The sequence below is a fragment of the Haliotis cracherodii genome, unplaced genomic scaffold (assembly GCF_022045235.1).
Source record: "Haliotis cracherodii isolate W230 unplaced genomic scaffold, xgHalCrac1.p SCAF_9, whole genome shotgun sequence".
In the NCBI taxonomy this organism is placed as follows: domain Eukaryota; kingdom Metazoa; phylum Mollusca; class Gastropoda; order Lepetellida; family Haliotidae; genus Haliotis; species Haliotis cracherodii.
The window spans coordinates 45030026-45052133 of record NW_027266343.1 but is presented as its reverse complement, the minus strand read 5'-3'; the positions used below and the strand labels follow the sequence as shown (position 1 = coordinate 45052133).

General features: G+C 37.8%; 1 protein-coding gene across 2 annotated transcripts in view; it reads left to right on the top strand.

Annotated features, from left to right (window-relative positions):
- The window catches only part of LOC139452195 (rho-related BTB domain-containing protein 1-like), a 70955-nt gene that overhangs the window by 24245 nt on the left and 24602 nt on the right, over nt 1–22108 (top strand). Inside the window, exon 1 of one of the 2 annotated variants that reach the window (XM_071233569.1) lies at nt 18127–18208. The exons of the other annotated variant lie outside the window; for it this stretch is intronic. The gene's annotated coding sequence lies outside the window, so the exon portion shown is untranslated. Of the gene's footprint in view, nt 1–18126; nt 18209–22108 lie in introns of those variants that run through there. 2 annotated transcript variants of the gene reach the window in all.

Sequence of the window (22108 nt, the reverse complement as noted above, 5' to 3'; positions counted from 1 at the left end):
CCCTACTCCAAGCTATGCTTGTACCTATCCGAAAATCTCCCATGCCAAATCCAACTCTCCAGTCTGCCTAATCCAAGCGGTTCTCTCCCCTATCCAAAACTCTCCTCTGCACTACCTTATCTAAAACTCTCCTCTGCCCTACCCTATCTAAAACTCACCTCTGCCCTATCCTATCTAAAACTCACCTCTGCCCTACCCTATCTAAAACAGTCTGCCTAATCCAAGCGGTTCTCTCCCCTATCCAAAACTCTCCTCTGCACTACCTTATCTAAAACTCTCCTCTGCCCTACCCTATCTAAAACTCACCCCTGCCCTACCCTATCTAAAACTCACCTCTGCCCTACCCTATCTAAAACTCATCTCTGCCCTACCCTATCTAAAACTCTCCTCTGCCCTATCCTATCTAAAACTCACCTCTGCCCTACCCTATCTAAAACTCACCCCGTTTCCCTACCCTATCTAAAAATCACCCCTGACCTACCCTATCTAAAACTCACCCCTGACCTACCCTATCTAAAACTCACCTCTGCCCTACCCTATCTAAAACTCATCTCTGCCCTACCCTATCTAAAACTCTCCTCTGCCCTATCCTATCTAAAACTCACCTCTGCCCTACCCTATCTAAAACTCACCCCATTTCCCTACCCTATCTAAAAATCACCCCTGACCTACCCTATCTAAAACTCACCTGTGCCCTACCCTATCTAAAACTCTCCTCTGCACTACCTTATCTAAAACTCTCCTCTGCCCTACCCTATCTAAAACTCACCTCTGCCCTATCCTATCTAAAACTCACCTCTGCCCTACCCTATCTAAAACAGTCTGCCTAATCCAAGCGGTTCTCTCCCCTATCCAAAACTCTCCTCTGCACTACCTTATCTAAAACTCTCCTCTGCCCTACCCTATCTAAAACTCACCCCTGCCCTACCCTATCTAAAACTCACCTCTGCCCTACCCTATCTAAAACTCATCTCTGCCCTACCCTATCTAAAACTCTCCTCTGCCCTATCCTATCTAAAACTCACCTCTGCCCTACCCTATCTAAAACTCACCCCGTTTCCCTACCCTATCTAAAAATCACCCCTGACCTACCCTATCTAAAACTCACCCCTGACCTACCCTATCTAAAACTCACCTCTGCCCTACCCTATCTAAAACTCATCTCTGCCCTACCCTATCTAAAACTCTCCTCTGCCCTATCCTATCTAAAACTCACCTCTGCCCTACCCTATCTAAAACTCACCCCATTTCCCTACCCTATCTAAAAATCACCCCTGACCTACCCTATCTAAAACTCACCTGTGCCCTACCCTATCTAAAACTCACCTGTGCCCTACCCTATCTAAAACTCATCTCTGCCCTACCCTATCTAAAACTCTCCTCTGCCCTATCCTATCTAAAACTCACCTCTGCTCTACCCTATCTAACACTCACCCCGTTTCCCTACCCTATCTAAAACTCACCCCTGCCCTACCCTATCTAAAACTCACCTGTGCCCTACCCTATCTAAAACTCACCTCTGCCCACCCTATCTAAAACTCACCCTGTTTCCCTACCCTATCTAAAACTCACCCCTGCCCTACCCTATCTAAAACTCACCTCTGCCCTACCCTATCTAAAACTCACCTCTGCCCACCCTATCTAAAACTCACCCCTGCCCTACCCTATCTAAAAATCTGCCCTATCCTATCTAAAACTCACCTCTGCCCTTCCCTATCTAAAACTCACCTCTGCTCTACCCTATCTAAAACTCACCCCATTTCCCTACCCTATCTAAAACTCACCTCTGTCCTACCCTATCTAAAACTCACCTCTGCCCACCCTATCTAAAACTCACCCTGTTTCCCTACCCTATCTAAAACTCACCCCTGCCCTACCCTATCTAAAACTCACCTCTGCCCTACCCTATCTAAAACTCACCTCTGCCCTACCCTATCTAAAACTCATCACTGTCCTACCCAATCTAAAACTCACCTCTGCCCTACCCTATCTAAAACTCACCTCTGCCCTATCCTATCTAAAACTCACCTCTGCCCACCCTATCTAAAACTCACCTCTGCCCTACCCTATCTAAAAATCTGCCCTATCCTATCTAAAACTCACCTCTGCCCACCCTATCTAAAACTCACCTCTGCCCTACCCTATCTAAAACTCACCTCTGCCCTACCCTATCTAAAACTCACCTCTGCCCTTCCCTATCTAAAACTCACCTCTGCTCTACCCTATCTAAAACTCACCCCGTTTCCCTACCCTATCTAAAACTCACCTCTGCCCTACCCTATCTAAAACTCACCTCTGCCCACCCTATCTAAAACTCACCTCTGCCCACCCTATCTAAAACTCACCTCTGCCCTACCCTATCTAAAACTCACCTCTGCCCTTCCCTATCTAAAACTCACCTCTGCCCTACCCTATCTAAAACTCACCCCGTTTCCCTACCCTATCTAAAACTCACCTCAGCCCTACCCTATCTAAAACTCACCTATGCCCTTCCCTATCTAAAACTCACCTCTGCCCTACCCTATCTAAAACTCACCTCTGCCCTACCCTTTCTTAAAATCACCTCTGCCCTACCCTATCTAAAACTCACCTCTGCCCTACCCTATCTAAAACTCACCTCAGTCCTACCCTATCCAAAACTCTCCCTTCCCTATCCCAACTTCCCTTGTCCTTATCCATACTCTCTTCTCCCCATCCAAGTCCACCCCGTTTCCCACCCCCCTGTGTGTCCCCAAACAAATACAACCTCCCCTAGCCATCCTGATTTCTGACCCACTGTAGGTGTGTTCCTAATCTCTACCACACCCCTTATGACACGGGTCTTCCTGTCAGCTCCCACAACACAATGATGTCAAACATGAATTACTCAACATTTCTCATATGATTGGTTATCAAAACTTCCCGTTTACAGTCTGAACACTTTGATCTCCCATCCTAGATGTTAACTGCAATCCCATCATGGTGACACCATGGCCCTTATGTCAATACAACTTCAATGACCATCCCACACCAATGTCTGGCCAAACCAACTTTTAGACAATCCCACTGACAAGGTGTAAGGAAAGTATTGTGAATGAAAAGCTGATGTCAAGATCACAACATCTGTAGCCTGGAGACAAGTTTATCCTGGGGTTGTAGAACAAATACGTTACTTACCATTACTACAGATGTGTATGAGGGTAGATTGCTTGGTATTTGTTTTCCAAGGGGCTGTCAAACAAGGGGGCTAAGTTTGTCGACTCAGCAAACATGTAGACATTGTTGAAAGATTCAAAGATTGTTCGAATTGAGATACTTGCCCAGGTGAAATCTGGTTTTAGTATAGCTGATGGCTTTGAGGATTCGGGGTCGTTTGTGTTGTGTGGATATATAATCAAGGCCATAGGTATGTTGCCTAGGGTTAAAAGTATCTATGATTCTATAAGTTTGGGATTTTTTGACAACATTTTTATTTGGTGTGATTCCATAAATGTAAGCTAATAAGCTCCTACATTACTCCTAGTACATCAGAATTATAGTGTGATGTTTTACGGTGTTGTAGGATGAATGTCAATGTGGTAATATCATTTTATGAAATACGTATATGTGAGCAATCTATTCTTTTGGTGTAAAAAACTGTTACAAGAATATTAAGATTGTTATGTTTTGTTTTAAGGCCAATAGATATAGTGTACATTTGGTGGGCTTAAATGCCTGTAAAGTTTGACTATTTCCCTGTGTTATACCTACCATTACTATAATGGAATAGTTGCCATATTATGGGTTTTCTTTAAGTGCGTTTTTTAAAATGCTTTTGTTGTTACTATTTGCTGATTCCGCATTTGTTTTGTTTGTAAAATTCATTTGTAGGGATCATCAAGAAGATTTGCTGGTGACATAACAAGTATATGATGTGTTCATTTGAAGTTCATTGCCACACTCAGCTTATTCCAGCTATATGATGGCGACCTGTAAATAATTGAGTGTTGACCAGACAAATCGGGTATTTATATTATAAGCTTGCAGTCAAGGTGTGTTGATACACTATCAACAAGTCATTAAACCTGACCAGCTGATCACTTAAGTCGCCCCTTAGTACATGCATAGGCTGCTCAGGGGCCCAATAGAAGTATTTATTACCTACAAGGGTTCATAAAAATCATGTGCCCTAGGGTCATATCACGTCACGAGACAACAGTGTATTGTTTCCGTCATCCAGACGGCATTGTTGACGTCATTTGAATCATATTGTGACATGAGGTTGGAATGACGTCACAATAGAAACAACGTCATAGCTGAAAATTGTTGAGGTCATTTGACAAATTATGGTTCCGTTGCTGTTGCAACTTGCTGTCCTTGTAGGTAAACACTAAAATTCGTCTCTGTATATAGCTCTTTTTATTCGTCTTCAGTAGAAAATAAAACATTATATTCGTGTTCATGTCATAATATGTTTATGATGCCTAAATTCTAATATTTACCTTGCTTTCGCTTGGGAAATTACAGAATTCAGACACTTGTGTCATAAACATAGTATGACATGAACACTCATATAATATCCTCCAAATACGACACCCATCACCACAAACAATAACAAGTAAACCGTGTTAAAGTAAAATAAGTTTATAGTAAAGCAGGAAATAAAAGCAGTAATTAAATCGAACATGACAACATAGTAAGTACAATGATTTCCCATATACATACACACAGTTTTTCATATTTCATATACACTGTAACATTATCTTTTATTACTGCATATATATAATGTCATTATCATATTGTATTACATATATCACCTATATAATGGGTTGCTACAGAGGGTTTTCTAATGCCTCCCAAATCGTGGGGTCATCATGATTCTTTGTCTGCTCTAAAGGGGTCGGTGGTGTATATAGAAGGTTATTGTCCTAAGAATCAAATGATATCTTGAACGCAAACAGAATATGTATGTGGTGTTTTTAATAATAAGAACATTAATTATCTATTGTCATCATGGTGAAGTTACAACCTGTTTCCAGCTGCACTAGGTTTAGGGTTTGGGCTGTAAAGATATACTGATGTGCTTTGATTTCCCCCTCACCCACAATGGTAGCAGGAAGTGCCAGGTGGGTTATTTCAGCAGAATAGGTAAAAAGTCTTTGAATGACATTAAGAAGTGATACACATAATAGGATGTCAACTTCTTTATTATGAGGAACATAATACTTACTAATAATGAGACGTATATACTTTCTCCTTCATCCTGATGAGTACATACTCCAAAATGTTGTTCCTCATAATAAGAAAGTTGTCATCCACCCCATGACACCAATCAGTCCACCTCTCTGGTGCTTTAACCTCACCGTGACTACCACACCTTCTCAGCTAACACCACCCCACCCTCACTACCACCCTCACCCCACCTTTCTGCTGACTTTACCTCACCCTCAATCCCTTACCTCATGACACCCATCACCCAACCCTCTCTGCTGCCACCACTGGACCCTGATTGTCACCATCACCCCACCCTCTCTGCTGCCACCACTGGACCCTGATTGTCACCATCACCCCACCCTCTCTGCTGCCACCACTGGACCCTGATTGTCACCATCACCCCACCCTCTCTGCTGCCACCACAGCACCCTTAATATCACCATCACCCCACCCTCTCTGCTGCTACCACTGGACCCTGATTGTCACCATCACCCCACCCTCTCTGCTGCCACCACAGCACCCTTAATATCACCATCACCCCACCCTCTCTGCTGCCACCACTGAACCCTGATTGTCACCATCACCCCACCCTCACTGCTGCCACCACAGCACCCTTAATATCACCATCACCCCACCCTCTCTGCTGCTACCACTGGACCCTGATTGTCACCATCACCCCACCCTCTCTGCTGCCACCACTGGACCCTGATTGTCACCATCACCCCCCCCTCTGTTGCCACCACAGCACCCTAAATATCACCATCACCCCGGCTTGGCAACATTACACCCCCACAGCTCTCAAGCCCCCCACTGTCACGGACTTTTACCCAACACTGCTGTTCATATTTTCATCCTGTTCTATTATATAATCTTTTCCTTAATTGGCCACCTATTGTTAATTCAAGTATAGAAGTTGATTGATTTATCACATCTATTGAATGTTTAAAGGTTGGGATAAGGCCAATAATTGGATGATAAAGTGCCTTTACAAAGCAGTTGCTTGTTAGATCACAGTGATGCAATGATTATGTATAGTAATAAGACATAATTCACTGAAGGCTTTATAGTCAAATTATTCACTTCATACTCTTTATCAGCTATAGAAACTAACAGTTTTAGTCCACTAGTCTTTATAATGATAACATATTGCAAAACCCTTAAAAATAGCAAATTTCTACTAGTCCTTATGATACCTTAACTATTGGGCAGTTTGGCATTGACTACAGGACTAGTGTCTATTTCTAACCCTGGGTTTGCTATCTGTGAAACAACACTTTAAGATCATCACTGTTTCTCCAAATTGAATACAAAGTTGACAAATATTTTATTCTTTCAATGCAACATTCGTACAGGTGCATGTAACTCCATGCACCCATGAAGATCCGTATTAGAATTGGTCTTCAACAACCCATACTTTTCGTAAGAGATGACTAACGGGATCGGGTGGTCAGGCTTGCTGACTTGATTAATGCATGTCATCATATCCTAATGGCATAGATGATGTGTATCACTGGATTGTCTGGTCCAGACTTAATTATTTATAGACTATCATTTAGCTTTAGAAACAAACAAACAAACAAAACCTTCATGAAACAAGTGCTTGAAAGAAGAAGATGAAATCCATGTCAACTCTGAGTTCATTGACACTAACTTCAAAATGCCTCTTAAAAAACATTTTTCCAAATTGAATGAAATATTTGATATAATTAATTAATCACATTTTATTGGGTATGAGGATCCAACCTTTTTTTTCTCATTTCTGTAGATATATTACAGTTCAAAACATTCACAATAAAGATTGCAGTTTGTTTCAAGTTTGCTCAAATCAAATAGTGTTTGACGTGGACAACCAAACTTCAGAAGCATGAAAGTCCAGGTTGCATGCCAGTCTTCACAACCTTGGCTTAATGAGGGCCACCTCAGTCAATGTGATGCCTTGTTCTTTTTGTTGTTGTTTGTTTGTTTGTTTAACCCTGCACTCCGCAATATTCCAGCTACCGGTATATGACGGCAGTCTATATAATGGAGTATGGACCAGACAATCCAGTGACTGACATCATGAGCATCGTTCCATGCAACTGGGATATGATGACATGCATCAAAGTCAGCGAGCCTGACCACCAGATCCTGTTAGTCGCCTCTTATGACAAGCATAGTTGCCTTTTCGGCTAGCATGGGTGGCTGAATACATATTCTAACCTGGATCTTCATGGGTTGCCTTTTTCTGACCAGGGCCCCATTTTACCACGGTCATAGTGCTGTGACTGTGTTTAAGGATAGGAGTTACAATAGTCATAGGGCTACGATCGCTTTCTAGAACAGGGCCCAGAAATGTGTGAATTTGGTATTCTAGTCACAAGAGTATATTTACAAATTTATCATTTACGGTCCGTTAAACAGGGATTTATTCTAGATCTGCCCAGAGGCTGATATTTGGCCCCAAGTCTGCATCATATGTCTTTGAAAATTTCCAAATCTTTGTTTTTCTAAACTGTGTGGGACCAATAAATAGGAAATGGTTTAATTATTGCATTGAATACATCTCAAGCTACAATGTTAAAATACCTCAGAAATTGAGAATATAAGAACAATTCTTTTCCCAGCTTGCCTGCTTTGGGCTCTTAGTTTAGAATCCTTGATAAATCTCTGTAAAACTAGTCTTTGAAAGGCATTTAGAAGTGATACACATGAGGAAGAGAATATATGGATGTCAACTTCTTTATTATGAGGAACACAATGTTTCGGAGTATATGCTTACTCCTTCATCATTTCAGGTGATATGATGAAGGAGTAAGCATATACTCCAAAATGTTGTGTTCCTCATAATAAAGACGTTGTCATTCATATATTCTCTTCCTTATCCGTAAACAAGTTGTCATAAAGTATTTTTAGTCACAAGCCAAGTGTGTATTTAGGACACAATGTCATGTCCTTGGCCTTATTATCATAAAAACATTCCTGTAATTTATGAGCAAAATGCCTGAAGGAATATGACCAGAGAAGGGTAGTTTGTTTGTGAAAAGAATGCAAAAGCTATGATTAATTGAAATATATATGCAGTAGACATAAAAAATGCAACAGAGATTTTTTCCCCACAAATTAGTGTTGTTATGAATGTTTTTAAATCAATTTACACAAATTTTTGCTTGTGTCTATGTTCCTAAAAGTCACTGAGAAATAAAAGAATAGATTTCAATAATATGTAATTTTTATGACAGCACTTAATCTTCTGGGAAAATTAGTTGTCATACATGTATTCAAACTGGACTTATAAACCTAAAATGATAACTTTACATCATTTCATTTTATTGAAATTTATGCTTTTTTCAGAAGTAGAGAATGATATTTAACAGAAATATATGAAAAGTTTGAAGCTTATGATATAAGTTATACTTTTGACATTTTGATCAGGTTAAATGTTGACTTTGAAAGGCATTTAGAAGTGATTCACATAAGGAAGAGAATATATGAATGTCAACTTCTTTATCATGAGGAACAACGTTTCGGAGTATATGCTTACTCCTTCATCAGGTGAATGAATGCCATGAGGCAGAGAGCATACATATGTATATATCATGGCATTCATTCACCTGATGAAGGAGTAAGCATATACTCCGAAATGTTGTGTTCCTCATAATAATGAAGTTGACATCCATATATTCTCTTCCTTATGATACAAATAAGGAAGAGGATTTATGGATGTCGGCTTCTTTATTGTCTTATCTTCTTATATGTTCTCTGCTTCATAGCATTCATTCACCTGATGAAGGAGTAAGTATATACTCCAAAACATTGAGTTCCTCATAATAATGAACTTGACATCCATAAATTCTCCCTTCTTAAGTTAAATGTTTTTCCTTTTAGTACCATCTGACAAAGATGACGTTGTTCCTTAAAGTTCAACACAGTGATTGAACTTAATAGCTGATGGTATGGATTGGGGACGGTAATTAAACAAGTTATCTAATGGGTAGGACAAGACACAGGTGGCACTCCCTGTAGGCAGGAATATATACATCAGATAGGTAAGATCTAGCCATCTGCGATGCGGTGACAATCACTTTGTTTTGAACAAAATTTAATGACCTGCCTTCTCAATGTCATCATGTAAACTTTCTAGTAGCATAGGAAGGGTATAGCAGGCTTTTACATGACTCACAAATGTAGAGAATGGATGCAGAAAAAGAAGCACAATGATATTCATTGTACCTACAGCGCATCAAGAGCAGTTATGGGTGTCTGTCATTTCATCCATCAGTCATGACCACTGTCCACACAATCATTGATTCGTTACAGGCTCTAAAGTAATTATCTAAATGTACAGTACACTACACCATTTCATTACTTTACAGGACCCTCATATTGCCTACAGGGACCCTTAAATTTATTATTTTGGGTCCTCTGGACTCCCTATTTTGTAAGACAAGGTAAAACCCTGTTATAGTATTCCATAGAGTGGATTATAACTTACCTTCATAATGTTTATAATATATCAACATGGTCTTCTGAGAAAATATAATGATTATTTTAACAATTAAATTATATATGTTAAGGATGAGGATAATTATATTTATCCTGTTATGAAGATATCAATGATATAGTAATGGTTAACTGGAAAGATAATAGAAGTTATAATATTACTGATGGTAAGGATAAAAATTATTTAAATGATAAATGACAAGAAATTAAATGATCAACTTTGGATAGCAATAAATAAGAGTAATCATTATTGTATTCCATTAATATTGATAATGAAAATCATGTCCAAATATGATAATACAGTTGGGATAATATGATGATGATGATTTTGAAAAATAACATAAAATTGAGTTACATTCAGACCAAAACAATAGTATGTTTCCTTTTTCAGCCAATCATGAAATAAGTTTGTAGGTCAGGTCTTTAATGAAGAACAGTTATTTGCAATAAGTCAGTACAACCCTGCAATCAAATGAAGAAAGTGACTAGTTTATGTATAGTAAAGCACAACAAATATCTGCTATTTGCATACAATACGGACAATATCGCTATAGTGCAACTTGAGAAAAATGAGATACAATGTCAGTTCTGACTTGGAATATATGGGAATGGAAATGAAGAAAGTTCTTATTGATATCCAAACACCAGGTGCAGCAGGAGCTTCAGTGCATTTTAGAATCTCTCTGATATATGCTTGAGTTTTTTTCTTTCAATAAGAGATTTCTTACAGTTAAAGGTGCAGCATCAAACCTTAATGGGTTTGAAGAAACTATGTTACTCCAATATCCAAGATTACATATAAATGCTATGCATTGTAATAGTTTTTAGGACGGTAAGCAGCGAAGCCGTGTATACGGAAGTCAGGCGACTCCTACTCCATGCACAAACTTTGTGCAATTCCTCACCATTGCTTTTTCTTTTAAACAATGCGAAGAATCTATGTCTGCAAGTCTATGGCATGTGTTGCACAAGAAATATTGGTGATGTGATCTCAGTGCTCATTGGTGTGAGATCTGGCTGGATTCCGTCTTGCTGGAACCAGGCCACGACCTGATTGGTTAAAGTTTGTGTGTATTCCTGGATAATGGCGGAACATGTTTTTTTTAACCTGATGTATTGATGATGGAGAACATGAGTGCTACATACTGTTGTTCATGTAGTCCTGTTACATCTCACTGCCTGTGCTGTGAGTGAGTGAGTGAGTTTGGTTTAACACCACTATTAACAGTCTCCAAGTTACATCAAGGCATGTCAGCTTGATGTGGGAGGAAAGCCTTAAGTGATGAGGTCTCAAAAACGTTTACCACTTTGGTGAAATCCGCAAGCACAGGTATGGTGCTGACAAACCTAGAAATATAGCCAAGAAGAACTGGGATTCAAACTCACAATCAAAGGTTTCTGATGTGCACAAGGGAGTAATCCTGCAAATTGCATTGCAGCGCCTTAAACGACTCGGCCACCTATGCCCCTGCCTGTGCTGTAGCTATTTTGATGATAAAGAGTGTTGAATTCTCATCCATGGCACATTTTTATTTTTCCAAATACACTATTCTTTGACAAATTTTATTCCATGACACTTTGACATATTCTTGATGTCATTAACTCCTTGTCTTTACTCTGATAATATTCCCTAACAAACTCCCATCCATGAAACTTTGACATATTGTTAATGTCATTAATTTCCTGTTTTTTGCTTCTAGAACATACTTATGTCATAATCAACAGAATCATTAATAATTAAACCAACAAGAAAGTAGCTATCCCTCTTTCAGCGATGCGATATCAATGAACTACACAAAGTTGAAATTACAGTAGATCTTGTCTAACAACCATGAAAGTAGTAATGTAACCTCAGCAAGTCTAGGTTGGCTCTGTCTTTGATGTGATGTATGTCTGATTAATAACACTGACCCCTGTAGGCAAGAATAGCCAGGAACTTGTGAAACTGTCATTCCTGATCTAAATAGCTGACACCTGTGAGGTTAAGGCCAACTGAACACACAGGTGTGACACTGGCCTATATGGAGCTCCCTACACAGGTAAACTTGTACAACAGAATATTAGGTTTGGAGAAATATCATTTGGCATCATTTGTGTTCTCTCTATACTCATTGTACAGAATTCAGATTTATTATTAGTATACAGTGATTTTGCTTGAGTCAAATGGCATTAGGACATTTTCATGATTTTATCAACATTTAATGGGACATTTCTATATCATTACCAAATTTTAAAAAAGTCTTAAGGACATTTTCGCAGATATAGATTTTAGATCTAATAAGGACAAATCATATATTGTGAATTAATCATTTGTATGCATTGTCAAGACTTCTTTGCTCACCTGAGCGTTGTAAGTGTTGTGGCACGTACTAGTGTTCATATGTTTTATACCCCATTTCCAGTCTCATTGCTGTGGTTTCCTTTGTTAAAGTGTAGGTGTCAAGACCAATACAGGGATACACCTACACTTTTTAATGAAAATGACAGGTATAACAGGAGTTGATGTTTTCCTCTCATAAGGACGAAACAAATGCAGCCCTTATCATGTAAATGCAATATGCTGGTAAACCATCAAGAGCAACATAGAGCACATATAGCACATGCAGCACGGCCAAGTGTACAAGCCGCATACTGGTGTATTGAAAACTAGGATGTGAGTCTGAAAGGATTTGAAGGTGTGTCTAAAATACATTTATTGAGATTAACTCGAATTAAAGTTGGTAAATTTTATGTATGCTTGTCCTTCATTCATCCGCTTGTCTTTTTATTATATTTTCCCTCTTGCCTTTTCATCATCTCTGAAACAATGATGGTGAAACCTTTTTTGGATGATCACAATAGTGTCTCTCCAAAATGTGCTTACATAATTCCGATATATATTTTTAACATGGCTGCCATACCAGTCGTGTTGAAAATTTGAGTTTGGCTAAATGTATATAAATCTTCAGGTAATGTTGATTAATTTATGTACAGTGCATTTTGTCAGTCTTTTGAACAAGGTGCACTGTTTTTGTGCCTTTGACTTTTGACTTAATAGTTGGAGTTAGGTTTTAGATTCTAGACAATGGTACAGATGTTATAAAATTCAAGTGAGCCAATGACTTGAGGGTGAAGTGTGAAACGGTTTAAAAACAAATAATGGTAAGTAATTCTACTTTCTGAAAAGATATGGTATCATATCTAAATTCTGCCTACAGCAACAATATTATGTTGAGAGGGTCTTTCCAATTCTATCTGTGCAGATATCAAAATTGACTTTTACTGAAATGGGATTTTTCCTTTTGAAAATAATTAAGGGTGAAACGATACACCGATATACCGATGCATCGCGATACTTGACCCACGATACGATATACGATACACGTGGGCCCATTTATCGATACGCCACGATACGGAACGCAAATCTCAAGTAAAGCGTTTCCTCGCTATTGTGCCTTTCAATAAACCCCTAACTTGGTTATAGCGCGCGGTAACGCATTGCTCCCCAAAACGTACTTACATTTTTAATAAGCTCAGGTTTTACACCGACATGTTTTTCCCCATCTCAAAAAACATTATCAGCTGATCCCCGCAAGCACATAACACCGGAAATACCTGTCAGCAAATCCGAACTGAAGTACGCAATTAAATACCATTACTATACTATCTTGTTATTAAAACGTGTTCATTATATATCTGGACTTGTGTTTGTAATATATTTTATTAATTTTATTCAAAATTTCATTTAATATTGTTTTCATTAAGTTATGTGAAATCGTGTGTGAAGAGATACTGCAACCACGGTCAGATTACCGCTTTTGACGTATTGAAACGAACTTTAGTTGCTAGAGAATGGATACATATATTAAAAATGCCATACTTTGACTCCTTAAAAGTCATGTGTGTGGCAATTTGGCGAATATATGTCAACATAACGTTTTCGCAATCGAAATACATGTAGCACGGGAAGTCCCTAGGGTGACTGATCAAATTGTTCCATACGTAAAAATATCCTGCAACAGCAATCACCAGTACCAAAATGCTACACTTGTGGTTCTTATAATTTGAAATATATATCTATATATATAGTAAAAGCTGCAACTAAGGTAACACGATATTGAAATATATTATTCCTGATAAAATTCTTTGAAGTTGTATCACCGGTGGAGTACATTAATTATTTTCTGGTGTTTGAACTTTGAATTGTTTTTAAGGACAGTTAGAGAAAGTTCCAACTTCAGTAGTCTTGTTATTATAAAATAATTTTGACTGTTCCAAAATCATGAAAGGTTCAATCTTGACATGCTTCAAGTCTTGTTTTATTTATCATTGCGTATCGAGATACGTATCGTATCGAGACCAGAATATCGAGATGCGTATCGTATCGTGACCTTCCTGTATCGTTGCAGCCCTAAAAATAATATATGTTTTAAACTGACAGTAGTTTGTACATATTGTTAATTTATCTCAGATTTATGTTAAATCTAGGGCGAAGGGTGGCCCAGTCGTCTGAAGCGCCGCGATTCGCTGGGCAGAGTTGTGTCCCTTGGGCATGCCAGAAACCTATAATTGTGGGTTCAAATCCCGGTTCGCCCCGATTATGTTTCTAGGTTTGTCAGCACCATACCCGAGCTCATTGGTTTCACGGAAGTGGTAAACATCTGAGACCTGCATCACTTCGGGCTTTCCTCTCACATTAAGCTGACACACCGCAATATAACTGTAAAATAAACTGTTAAAAGCGGCGTTAAACCCAACCTACTTGCTCACTTATGTTAAACCTGCAAACTAGGCAGATTTCACAGTCTGTAGGCAACCAGTTTATGGTGTAATAGGCTTCTTGACATGCCCTGATTGGACCCTTAAGTACATAGTAACCCTTGGCGTGAATCACTTTAATACCTTTTATTAGAGTTCTGTGTGTTCTTAACAATGATCCTACAGACATGAGAGTACTTAGGTACATATATAGTGGCCAGCAATGCTGAGTGACAAGGGGCCTTCACGCTACATGAGGTGATGCTGGAGATAGGCCATACTCCAATTAGAGATGAGTATTGGCAGTTCATACTATATTGTGATATACTGCAATTTACACTGGTTGTATTTAGGGATTAATCAAGAATTTTCAACCAAGTACCATAGCAGGGTAATTGTGGAAAAAAGGCTTTTGTTGGTTTCAAGATTGGGAATTCTGTAAGGTTCTTATGATGATTAGAGGAATTCTAATATTGCATTGAATGCAGTAATGTCAGAAGAAGTCATGTATGGAGAGCTATAACATGAATTGTTTGATAGGCATTTCTTAGAAGTTGATGGATGACAAAGTGGACACAATTTACGGATAACAACTTTTCAAATGTACTACAATTGCGACATTCCAGTATAGATCCTTATACTGTTGTCAGTCTTACTTGACTAGGTATAAGGAGCTATACTGAAACGTTGCCATAATTGTACATTAAAGAAGTTGTTATCCATAAATTGTGTCAACATTAAAAACTATAACAATTTAAGTTACTTTTCATGATAACTTGAACTAGAATATCTTTTACCAAAATTTTCCTGTAGGCTTGCTGCCAAATAGTATGCTCCTGATGCACCTGTGATAATAATGGATAGCCATCATTGCCAGTGGTGGTTTTAAATATCCTAAACATTATCCTTATGGAAAGGTTACAGGTTAGTTTTGTTCCTTCACTCAAGGAAGGGTGATCAAATATATCTGTAACCACAGTCACTACTCACAAGGGAATAATAGTGACTGGTTGCCAAAGATGCTTCATAATATTCAAAATGGCTGAAATACTAGGGCTTGGATGAGTCCAAATTTACTTCCCGGGTACCCACCCCCTATTACCCGACCCTACCCTGGTACCCACTTGAGATCTCAAGAGATGGGTAAAAACTGTCCGATTGGGAAAACTTTGACCCTAGACCTGGCAAAATGTATTTAGATACATGTATAAAACGATCTGGTCATGCATACACTGAAGTTGTCTGCAGATTTTTCTTTATTCAAACATGTAAAAGTCAGAAGGAATGGGTGCATAGTCAGAAAGAAATATGAACATTAGTGACTTGTAATGTAACCATAGAGTTTTAGATAAATTTTTTTTATTAAACAATGTATCACATGACTTATCATGGGTCCAGGTAGTCTTCTTTGTACCTGGGTACTACTCAGTACCAACCAAACCCGAGTACCTGAATTACCTGTCCCAGCCCAGACCTATGAAGTACATTGCTTATATTTTGACTGGTGTTTAGTCTTTAAAGAGGGACTATGCTCTCTGGTACCCATTTCCAACCAAGGTTAGACGCTGTAAGAAATTATTTGCAATTACGGTATTCATTAACACATAGATTGTTCTACATCATAAAATTTTGGTTTACAAAAATTGTGGGGTTTAAACAACTTAAATCAAACTGGCTGAGACTGGCAAATAGACAAAACTTTGTCTCCCTTTAACTGGGTGGTAGTATACCCCTGATTCCAAAGGATAGTTTAACATTCGCTATTACCGGTATTGTTTTGTTCTAAAAATATATTGCTTGTAATTTGATTGGGAGTTGGAGAGCATGTCTCCAAGTGAAGTTGGTGAATGAGTGCGCGAGTATGGTTTTATGCCGCTTTTAGCAATTTTACCCTTGTGGAATCAAACCTTGGTCTTCGGCATGATGAGTGAACACTTGAACCTCTAAGCTACCCCACTGCCCACAGGTGAAGTGAGATAACACATATTTATCATATCCACAAGGACATAAACTGGTAATATGCCCCAATTCCTAGCGATGGTGTAAAATATGTTGTTATTGTTTTATACTAAAAATACTTGTACTTTGATTTGGAACTGGAGAGTTTGTTCTGGTCCTGAAGTGATTAGTGAGATGACATATGTATGTTTATGATATCCTCAAGGACCTAAAGTGGTAATATACCCCAATTCATAGGGATGATGTAAAATATGTTGTTATTATTTTGTACTGAAAATACATTGCTTATACTTGATTTGGAGTTGAAGAGCTTGTTGCAGTCTTCAGCAGAAGTGAGAGGATAGTTTATGTTTATGATGTCCTTGAGCTTGTCCTGAGATTATATTTATTGGCTACTGTGGTCCTGTTCAACCAAGCTGGGCTAGGCTTGACAGATTACACCTACTGATCGGGCTGGCAGGTTGACAACCTGTTAGCTTGGATCATCAATAATCAGATTGTGTCTCTTTTATGTGGGATTCAATCAGCTTCTGTTATACTTTGGAAGTGTGGACACGCCAGGGCATGGTTTGAATTTGGAACTGAGGATATGCTTTGTTGTCACGTCTCACATAAAGGCGTGATATTTGCCGTTTTATTTTAATGTTTATGGATATTTAACTTACAAATTATCTTTGATAGGTAAAAAATGAATTAAATTTGTGTAGATAGATATTCTTGTTTTAATTTGACAGATCTTGTTTAGGTGAGAGTTGGTTGGTTTAGTAGGTAGAAAAATAATGCTAAAACAAGTTCATGTATTTCTATGTAAACTACTCAAAGCAAGTTAAAGAACACTGTTTGAAGGCTGTGAAGGCAGATTAAGTATAGTCATATGAACAAATTGTGTGTTCCTTAACTTCTTTTCAGTAGTATATGTCAGAGATGGTTTCGTTCTCTTTATTAACTATTTGTTGTGGTCAGTTTACATGATATGTCTGATCAGTTATAAAGTTGGCAGTTTCTGTCAGTTGGATCTTCATATTTTATTTTTCCCATTAAAAAAAGAGTAGATTGCCAAGTAAAAAATATACTTCAATTATTTCTTTTTGTTTTCTTTTCTGTTTGTTGATTCTGTTTCTAGGTGACAAATTAACAAAGAGATGTCTTGGTATTTCAATATCTGTGGTATCAATAGAACTGCAATATTCTTTGAAGCAGTAAAAGATTTTCTTGCTCGCTTATTGTTAATAAAAATGAAACTATTCAGTGAATATTTTCCCTTAAGATTTCATCTTGAGAAAGGATCTAAATAAATATTAAATTTGCCACTGCAGTTTTTGAGGTCCTTGAGATCTTCTCCAGTCGTATTTGAATCTAGGGACCCCTTAGATATTTAAACGTTTAACGTTTGGATTTTAACAAGGACCCCTTGACATTCATGCTTAATTTCAAACACTCACATGTATCTATTTTCAACGCAGACACATAAATCATATTGCCTGGGACCTAAGATACTTCGACATCACACATATTTCAAATAATTTACTTTTCAATGCTATGACAATCTCATCCATTTTAAATTAACAAATTGAAACAAGGGGGAAACATGTGCTACTCTCTCAAGTAGGGGTATGCTTGGCTGAAACTGTCATAATTTACAAACAAATGAGCCAAAGCCCTAGCAACAGACAGTTTGATTGGCTGGGGATACAGTGAGTGACGTGTGATTGGCTGTGGAGGATGAGGACAATAAGGGACAGATGTGGCAGTGACATGGAGTAGACAGATGTGCAGGTGAGCACATGTTGACCCAATAGCTCAGCACATGTCTCAAGCTGTCTGCATTGTGTGGAGCAAATTTCGATATTGTCATATTTGGGTAAGGTTTGTGTTCAGCCACTAGATGGAAATGTTCATATGTATAGTTCTTGTCAGGTATTATATCAAGTGTATATCAAACAGAATGGAAATATTTTGTTAAATACAAAATATATTAGGGAGAGAAGTTATGGATGTCAACTTCTTTAGTAGGAGGAACACGATGTTTGAAAATGTTTTGACATCTCTTCCTTATGTCTTTCATTTCTAAATGCCTTTCAAAGACTTGATACAAAATATATTGCGAAAACGTATGGCATTTTAATTGTCATTATTGTGAAGTTTGAATAATGTTAAACTGATTATTCATTAAACTGATTATTCATTACACTAATGATTCAATAAAAACAATACTGTAATGAATGGGGGTAATGTGTCTTCAATGTTGAAGACCTTTTATTTTCATTAGCCCACAATTAACGAATTAATCATTTGAATTTCCTGGAATTTTTTGTGTGTGGCATTTCAAGGCATCTTTGTACAGTTACTGTCACATGGAGCATAAATGCTTGTTTGGACAACATGTGTGGTATAGTTCACTAGCAGAGAAAGCAGGAAACTCATGTAGTGATTTTCTTTATCTGTCGGTACTTTGGGAAAATGATATGATGTGAGGTGAGGTGTTTGTTAGATGAAAATCTAATAATTAATGTATCCTGATTTTATGCTTTATCGTTTTTTTAAGCATGTTGTGTGCTGGTACCTACAGGGTAGTGGGTTCAGCTAGTAGACAAATGGCAGTAGACCTGGACTGCAGGTGGTAATATTTTAATTACGTTGATCCAGATGCTACTTGGACATGTGACTTGTTAGTCACCTAATTAAACTCCAGTTGAACTTTTTTTAGAATACTGACATTTACTTTATAATGTCTGACCATGTGATTAATAAATGTTTCATGTTGATCATGGTTAATTATGCCGTGACAGTGAAGGATGCTCGATACTGATTGGCCAAAATATGATTATAATAAGGTGTCTATTTCCATTGGATACCCCAAAATTAACATGTCTTTTCACACAATAAACATGCATATGAAAGCAACTATCGATAGCCAATATGCGTGTGAAACAGACTTTAGCTAAACAGCAGAATGTTGAATAAATTACTAAAACTCATTACTACATGGCAATAATGAGTATATTACTGTATGATACAAGCTTCTATGTTAATCTACAGCAGTGTGCTGAGCTGCAGTGTATTGTGACCCCCCGTGTCCTCCCTCTGTATTATGAAGCTGCGTCAATGCTCCCCCTCAGCATGAGCGGTGTCTATAGAGACAGATGTCCAGCCAATCAACTAAGATGGTAGCCAGTACCAGCGCCAACTCCATTTGTTCTGCCCATGTTTAGTGGGTATTTATGAGTATAGTTTTCCAACCATTTAACGTCCCTTCTGCTTTTATGCCTGTAACATGACTACCGGTACATATATGGCTTAGAAAACCTCATAGCTGTAAATGGCTACATATAGTACAGTAAATATGTAGAATTAAAAAATGGTTAAGTATGGCAAACAAAAAATGTATGGCTGCAAGTGAAATGGCTTTGTATGGCATAAATTGTCGTTTGACTGAAAAACTATGGCATAACAAATTATGTATACTACTTTTATTTTTGATAGGAATACTTATCTTATCATTCCATGATACACAAAACTGATTCTCATAATATGTCAAGTGTATATTTAAATATATCTGACATAACTGATTATCCCTACACATGTTGAGAAATATATTTAAGGCTATAAAATGGCTAAATATGGCATAAACATACATGTCAAATTGTATGGCTTTAAAATAGCCCCCAAACAGCATAAAAATATATTGCTGTAAAATGGCTAAATGTGCCTTTTAAAACATTTCGGATGCCTTCATTCTAAAGTAAACTGTTTAAAAATATATTCAGTCATGATTATCATGCAGTACTATATTCCAAAATTATTGTGGGAATTAAACTTCATTTTTTAATTTTCACAGATAGAAACGGTTAGATTTCATTGGACCCACATGTGACACAAGATATTTTAGTCAAAAAGGTAATATATTACCAGGGTTACAAAAATGCAGTCAAAACCACAATATGTTCTTGGAGCCAGAAAGGCACACTTAGACAATAGAAATCATTCTTTTTTCGAACAATAATACCTTAGGACCATGAAGTTTCTGACACGAGCCCTTTAATAAATATCTCAGAGTACACCCACACTTGCCCATGCAGCACAATGTTAAAATGCCCCATTGTCTTTGAAAATGTGGGCCTTTTTCAAATTTACGGCCTTAAAGCACAAGGCCCCCACTCAAGAATTATCCCTGCTTCTTATATGAAACCAGTGATAAAAGTACTTTTACAAAGGGAAACTGGACAAAGAGCTATTGAGTATACGAGGGTGCTTAATGTACAGTGTGAAGGAGGTAAACTTTCTAAATCACAACTGTTATTATCTGGCGGGGGAGCATGCTTGCCTGAGTCGTCTAAGGCACCACAATTCATTGTGCAGAGTTGAAATCTATCATTGAGGGTTCAAATCCTGGTTCACCCCGATTATGTTTCTAGATTTGTCAGCAGCAACCCGTGCTTGTTGGTTCCACCAAAACAGTAAACATCACTTCAGGCTTTCCTCCCACATTAAGCTAACACACCTAATATAACTGGAATACTGTTCAAAGCGGCATAAAACCCAACTCACTGACTATATGATATCACTGTAGCTCTTCCCTGCAGATGTCATTTTGTGTGTCCGATGTGAAGGGAAATGGAACATTTACAGCAATACAGAAATAAATAAATATTGCACAGTGATTTTTTGTAGTGCAATTAAATAGATTCCTGTTGTTGATTACATTGTTGGACCAGAGTTTATCCAAGACATTGACTGTTTGTGTTGAACAAGTTGGATGTGTATTTAATTTGTCTCACCTGAGGGGCGGTCGGGTAGCCCAGTGGTTAAAGTGTTCGCTCATCACGCCGAACCCCAGGGTTCAATTCCTGATATGGGTATAATATTTGCAGCCCATTTCTGGTGTCCCCCGCCTTGATATTGCTAGAATATTTGCTAAAAGCGGCATAAAACCACACTCACTCACACACTCTCACCTGTTGATATTGTGCCAGATGGCAGTGGAATAAAACACTCGGAGAACTTATCCTAAAGTTGTCTGAATAATATCAATGCTTGTAAAATTTAATTGCCATGAAACTAATTTCATCATGATCACTTTAGGATACTTTGATGATCCTTACTTAACAAATCGTCTACAAATAGAAATATTTATAATTACCATATATTTTTTCTGCTGAAATTGAATTCTGCGGTTTATTGACTTTACCTACTATACGATTATGTCAGACTTTATGTTGTTAATAGAAGAAAGGAAGATCTATTAATATCAAAGATATTAAAACAGTCAGTTATGCTTTGCTTTTCCCATCATAAAAACGACCCAAGTTGTTTGAATGAAACATTTGTGAAGTAATGTATTTGTGGGATGAACTAGATTGCTTCATATGAAACTCTGTGAGGATGAATTGGATGATTAGATGAGGTCAGTATTCAATTATTGGTTCACCTGAATCAGACATCTCTGGAGGTACTCACTTTGCTCTGATCGAACTGACCACAGCAGCCATATTGAAAATATAATTTGTTCAGTCACTTACTCATAATTTGTATGCAATTTGATATTCATGAATTATGTGGTTTGAGCATGTTTCATTTATTTTATGTCACAGCAACTCGGTGTCAAAAACAGTTTGGGCCATGCGATGCATATTGACCTTAATGTCAGTGATAAAGTTGAGTTTGGTTTTAACGTCACTTATGCAGGATTGTAATTATGAGAAAAAATTAACATCATACAACTGACTGATTATTTCTGCCAAGCTGTCTTGCATTAAAGTAG